Here is a 7,176-nt window from a genome sequence, read left to right on the forward strand (position 1 = left end):
GAAAAAACAACCCAAAAATGAAAATTGTTTATGCCAATATTTTTTTTAGGGTACATTTTTAACATTTTTTTAAATGGAAGTAGAAACCTTTTTTTTTTAAATGGATGAAAAAAACACCCTTAAAAAATTGTTTATTCTAGAATAACAAAAAAAAATTGGGTTACAATTTTGACATTTTTTAGAAATGGAGTTAAAGAGAAAATATCCAGACTTTGAAAAACTGTAAAATTCCAGCAATTCTCGGACATGATGTTAAAGATAAAATATCATGTCTCAAATCCTAATAATTCCAACTATTTCCATCCATGGTGTTAAAGATAAAATATCTTGACTCTAAAAAAACTTGAAATTGTAATTGTTTTCGACCATAGCATTAAAGGTAAAATATCATAATTCAGAAACACCTTAACATTTTGACAACTTTTCAACCTTGTAATTAAAAACCTTTAGTTTGTAACACATTTAAACCATGAAATTATGGACAAATTATATGACTAAAACAATTTTTAAAATGAACAAGTAAATGAAAGATTCATTATTCCAAGAGTAATTTTTAGCAATGGAGTTAAAGATAAAATATGTGGACTTTGAAACATTATAAAATTCCAACAATTCTCGGACATGATGTTAAAGATAAAATATCATGTCTCAAATCCTAATAATTCCAACTATTTCCATCAATGTTGTTAAAGATAAAATATCTTGACTCTGAAAAACCTTGAAATTGTAATTGTTTTCAACCATAGCATTAAAGATAAAATATCATAATTCAAAAACAGAACATTTTGACAAATTTTCAACCTTGTAATTAAAAACCTTCAGTTTGTAACACATTGCAACCATGAAATTATGGATAAATTATATGACTCAAACAATTTTTAAAAATGAACAAGTAAATGAAGGATTCATTATTCCAAGAGTAATTTTTAGCAATGGAGTTAAAGATAAAATATCTTGACTCTCAAAAACCTTGAAATTATAACTGTTTTCAACCACAACATTAAAGATAAAATATCATAATTCAAAAACACATTAACATTTTGACAAATTTTCAACCTTGTAATTAAAAACCTTCAGTTCGTAACACATTTCAACCATGAAATTATGGACAAATTATATGGCAAACAATTTTTAAAAATGAACAAGTAGATGAAAGATTCATTATTCCAAGAGTGATTTTTATTTCAAAGGATAAACTTATAGCTCTTTTCAAATTTTAGCCAAAGACAGCTTATCCTATTGCAAGAAAAACCTAAAAATCAACCATGAAAATGAAGTGTTCTTTTTAATGAGGCATTAAAATTTCAACAATTTTAAAACCATCTTATACCAAATTATAACAATGAATAATATCATTGCAATATCACTATATAATTTTAAAAATCAACATTAATTTCTAGTATTTATTTACTTTTAATCAAAATATCAACTTTCGTAGATTGAATATCACATACATTAAAGCATATAATCCAAAAAACATAGAAATGACCCATAACTTCATGTAAGATCATATGGAAGTCAAAAATATTTATTTCAAGATACCATGCAAACATCTCTAAAGACATGAATTTCTTTTAATTAAAACATTAAATCCAAAAAACATAGAAATGACTCATAAATTAACGTAAGATCATATGGAAGTCAAAATATTTATTTCAACTTAGCATGCAAACTTCATTTACATAAAATGACATAGACATTTATTAAAAATCATCCATAGGATCTGGTAAACCATTGGAATCTACATCTTCAGATGAATGACTGGATGCAGATGAAGATGACCCATATTCTTCTCTTTCATCAACTAGAGCCCCATCTGAGTCAACATGCATGCCCACCATTTCAGGTTTCAAAAGCCTTCTAGATCTATGACTAGGTTCAACAGACTCTCATCTCAACATTGTTCCTTCTGGTAGCAACTTCTTCAAAATATCTATGGTCTTGAAGCAAAGAGTTCCTCTCTTTGTTAAATTGAAGTCATAGACAAGTATGTCAACATCCTCCAATTTTAATAGGTTTGCACGGTGACGATTTATATTTGTACCTTTATTTTTCTCTTTCTATGTATTTTTTTATCAACTACCATCTCTAGCTGGTACACACCATTGAATGGGTGGGTATTTGTGGCATACCAATGTACCTCAATAGCTATAACATCTTCATTTTCTTTAATGACTTTTATAACCTTCACAATCCAAAATGGATAGCCAAGTTGATCTCCATCTGCTAATATTGCTATCATGCAGCCCTCCTTAACATCCTGTGCAGAACCCCTGTAAAGGTCTTCCATGGCTTCATGTTGTGCACACAATCTTCTAGAACCAATATATATTTCTCTTTCCTCTTCCTATTCAAAATTAATAATGCCTTGATATTATTTTTGTTCAACAATGTGTCTTTCCTCCTATTCATTTAGCATATTTTGAGGCCAAATAAATGTAGTCTTCAAAAGTGTATACTCATTTCGTGATATTGAGATGATATCACTTTGATCATTGAAAAAAGACTCCCACCAAACTGAATCAGCAACATCAAAGTAGTCATATGTGTCTCTAATACATTTTTTTTATTTCTTCCAGACTTTCAAAATAATTTATCTATCTCTTATGCCTTCGTGCATTATTGAGTTCAACAACTGATTGTAATAATATTATCTTTGATGCAAATATTGGATGATTTGGAATGAACTTCAAAAATGCTAAACATGACGACGACCCCCATTCTGCAACAGTTGAATACTTCCTGCCCCATATAAGTGTTTTTCCATCAATTCTTTTGATACGAAATTGATGCTAGAAGCTAATGTCATTAAGTTGTTCAATGCATTTCTCCTCACCATGCGATCCCAAAATAAACCTTTGCATGTCAATATTTTCCTCTATCACATGACAAATAGGCTCTGGAATATATGATTTCTTAATACATTCAATTAATGATGGAAGTTTCCCAACATTCTTCCTCCTCAATGTTACTAAAAAAAAACTAAACATCTTATCAATATGGTCATGAGTGTGCCAAACAAGAAGGAAACCAACCTTCACCTTTCTAAAATTTCCCAATTGAACAAGCATGTTTAGATATCCAAAAAGAGCTTGATTTTTATTTTCACGACTTGTGTTGTCCAATTGCAGATACAAAACTTCAGGAAGAAAACCAAACCAATGAGAAAGCACATCATGGATTATAGTTATGGTAACATTTGCATCATTATGAATATTTGAAGCTGTGAAGTAAACCCTTGGCAACATCTTCCTATTTAAGACCATACAACCAACCAAGTGAAACTGAATAAAATTTTCTTCCCATAATTTTTTTGGCGTGCAGACAAAATGTGGCTAAAGTGTTTTCTTTTGGTCCATACCATCAACTATCAAACCCCAAATATTTATATGGATTTCATAACATGTTTTTCTAGGGTTTATACAAATTTTTACTTTCACTTGTTTGTTGATTGTGATGCTCTTGAAGTTCTTTGACAATGGAATCTACACATAAAATAAAAGAAATCTATTAATAAATATATTTTCATAGTTAATAACTATCCAGTTTTTAAAAATAATGTTATGAATGCATACCTCTTTCTGCCCATTCAAATTTATCTCTTTTAATTTAAGAGAAGCACATGTACTACAAATCCCTATCCTTGTCTTCTTAGGAATATGAACATTGTTGAATTTGTTACTCCATATCGTTGTAAAATATGAATATGTGATAAAATTACCATCTCCTTCAGCACCTTCTGCATATTATCTGTATAAGTTGTAGATTTATCGTCTTGAGAAATTATATGGAATATGTATTGTGTCTTTATTTGGCATACACTCTCCATGCTTTGAAAAGGAGTCTTTCATCCATGACATTGTAGTAATTGATGATGGTCCAACTTCTCTTTTATAACGCACTTTTGAATAATATTCAGGGTCTTTTTCGAGTCTTTCATAGATTCTTTCCAAACGAAAATTACCAACTGAATGCAACATTTTGAAAGCCTTTCTACAGATCAATACATTCCCAATATGATAATCAAAACCTTCAAGTGTAGATTACATGCAACCCATTAAAAATGAATTTTGCATGATTTTATTCTTTGAGAAATATTTATTCCTTTGCTCCAAAGAAAACTTGAAATCCATATGTTTCAAGCAATCTTTTAGACAACATTCACTTGAAATCAAATCACCGACATAACTTCTACTTGTGAGATATTTTGTCCTATCCCTTGTATAACTGGAATATTTTGGATTGATATGAAAAGGCCTACTCCTACTCCTAGATACAAAATTTTCTTCCAACGTCTCCCTCATTTCATTATTATTTGCAGAAGCATTTTCATCATCAATAAGAGGAATATTATATTGACGAAGACAATTAGAAAATTCATCACCATCATTTCTTGAAAATATTCATTACCATCCTCACATGAAGGAAATTATTCAGTACCAACATCTACGCTTTTGAAATATTGACTCAGACGAAATCCTTTACCATATTCATCCCTTCTTTTGAAAACCTCCCTTGGAGGACTCAATTCATCATCACCACGAATACCTCTGAAACACTCACTTAGATAAAATGCATTATTAACATATGTGCCTCTAAAATTATCATTTCCAAGAAACTCTTCATCCTCCCCTTCATTATCGGTGCTCGCATAATCCTTAGGATTATGACTAAGTGGAAAATATGACTCTCTATTCATAGTCAAATTATCATTTGCATGAAATTCTTAACCCTCCCATTCATCAGTGCTGGCTTCATAATCCTTGGGATTAGGAACAAGTGGAAACTTTGAATTTCTATTTAATGGAAATTCTTCATCCTCCCCTGTGTGAGTGGTGCTCTCATAATCATTAGGATTAGGACTAAGTGGAAACTTTGAATCTTTATTTACTGAAAATTTTTCATCCTCTCCCTCCCCCTCATCAATGGTGCTCTCATAATCCTTAGGATTAGAAATATGTGGAAACTTTGACTCTGCAAATTCTTCATCCCCTCCTTCATTAGTGGTTCTCTCATAATCCTTAGGATTAAGAATCTATGGAAACTTTAACTCTGCAAATTTTTCATCCCCCCCTTCATCAGTGGTGCTCTCATAATCCTTAGGATTAAGAATATGTGGAAACTTTGTCTTTGCAAATTCTTCATCCCCCCTTCATCAGTGCGGCTCTCATAATCCTTAGGATTAATACTATGTGGAAACTTTGACTTTGTAAATTCTTCATACTCTCATAATCCTTAGGATTATGACTATGTGGAAAGTTTGAATTTGCAAATTCTTCATCCTCCCTTTCATTAGTGTTGCTTTCATAATCCTTAGGATTAGGAAGAAGTGGACACTTTGACTCTGCAAATTCTTTATCCCCCTCTTCATCAGTGGTGCTCTCATAATCCTTATGATTAGGAGGAAGAGGAAACTTTGACTCGGGAAATTCTTTATCACCCCCTTCATCAATGTTTCTCTCATAATCCTTAGGATTAGGAGGAAGTGGAAAAATTGACTCTCTATTTATAGTAAATTCTTTTTGTTGCACTCCATCAATGTTGCTCTCATCATCCTTAGGATTAAGATGAAGTGGAAAATTTGTCTCTCTATTCATAGTGAAAGAATTCCTAATACATCCATCGAAATTAATAGAGTTGTTGCATGATGAAGATGTCGATGCTGAAAAAAATTTCACTATCAGAAGAATCCATGACCTTCAACTAGAAGATGTCAAATGATACAAATGCACTCTCTCCCAATGACAATATATAAATTATAGATTGAGAATTTCTCTCTAAAGTTTTACCCCCAAAATTTTTCACTGAAAATTTTCCCTCCAAAGTTTGCCCCAAAAACTTTTGTTGAAAATTTTCTCTCCAAAAATTTCGTTTTTAAATATTTCCCTCCAAAATTTTCATCTATAATTTACTTGAAAACATATTACTAAACTTTTGGTTTTGGAAACTTTCACCCTAGTTTCTATTCAAAATATTGATAGAAACTTGAAATATTTTTTCTATTTAAATTATTTAACATTGACTATGTAAGTAAATTAAATTTTATAATTAATAATTTGTTTTATCCCGTAATGAATGAAAACTAACCTAAAGCAATAATAGTATCTATCTATCTATCTATCTATCTATCTATCTATATATATATATATATATATATATATATATATATATATATATATATATATATATATAATCCCACATTCAAGAAATGATAAATCATTCCCACAATCATCGCTATAAAATAAAATTCATTGTTTCTATTCATCACATCACATCAAGTCTTCTTGGTCTTGTTAAAAATTTTGGAGTGATTTTGTGGAGGAGCTGCAAAGGAGCTGCATTGTCATAGATAACACATTCAACAGGAGTTTTACACATTTTAAAGGTTAGTTTTGTTTCTATCTTGACTATTTACAGATGAATTTGGGGAAATTTTGTGTTTTTATGGGAAAAGCCACATAAAAAGCTCGTTTTATTTTATATTTTTATAGGAACAAAAAGGAAAAAAAAAACACAAATTTGTAGGATTTTTTGGAGAAAAATTAAGATTTTTTTTTTTAAGTTTTAGGCTTTTGAAATGAAAAATGGGTATTATTAATTTTTTTTTATGGAGCATTAAAATTAATTCATGGAAAAAAAATTCTTCAATTAGGAAAAAAAAAAACACATTAATTTTTTTTGTTGTATATTTGTAATTTTTAAATTTTTTATTTGTTTTTTTTAATTAAAATTATATTTAATAAAAATTATTAATAATTTTTTATTTTTTTTTTTATTCTTATTTCGTTTGTTATTTTTTTCAAATTAAAATATATCTATTTGAAAATATTCCAAAATTTTAATTAAAATTTAATTTTAGAGAAAATTATTGAATTTTGTTTTTGTTTTCTATATAAATTTATTTGTTATATGTTTTTTTAATTATTAAAAAATAATTTATAAAAATAAAATTATTAGTTTTTTTGTAGTTATAAATTAATTTTGTTTTATTATTAAATATTATAAAAAAAAAATCGACTTTTTTTTGTTTTCTCTTTATTTTAATTTTTTTTTAATTTAAAATTATAGTTATAATTTTATAATTATTTGTTTTGTTTTTATTTTATTTATTTTTATTTAAAATTATGATTTTTTTTGTTTTATCTTTATTTTAATTTTTTTTTAATTTAAAATTAT

The sequence above is a fragment of the Pinus tabuliformis genome, chromosome 6, assembly GCF_031772625.1.
Source record: "Pinus tabuliformis cultivar Carrire ecotype Pingquan chromosome 6, CPIR1, whole genome shotgun sequence".
Lineage (NCBI taxonomy): Eukaryota > Viridiplantae > Streptophyta > Pinopsida > Pinales > Pinaceae > Pinus > Pinus tabuliformis.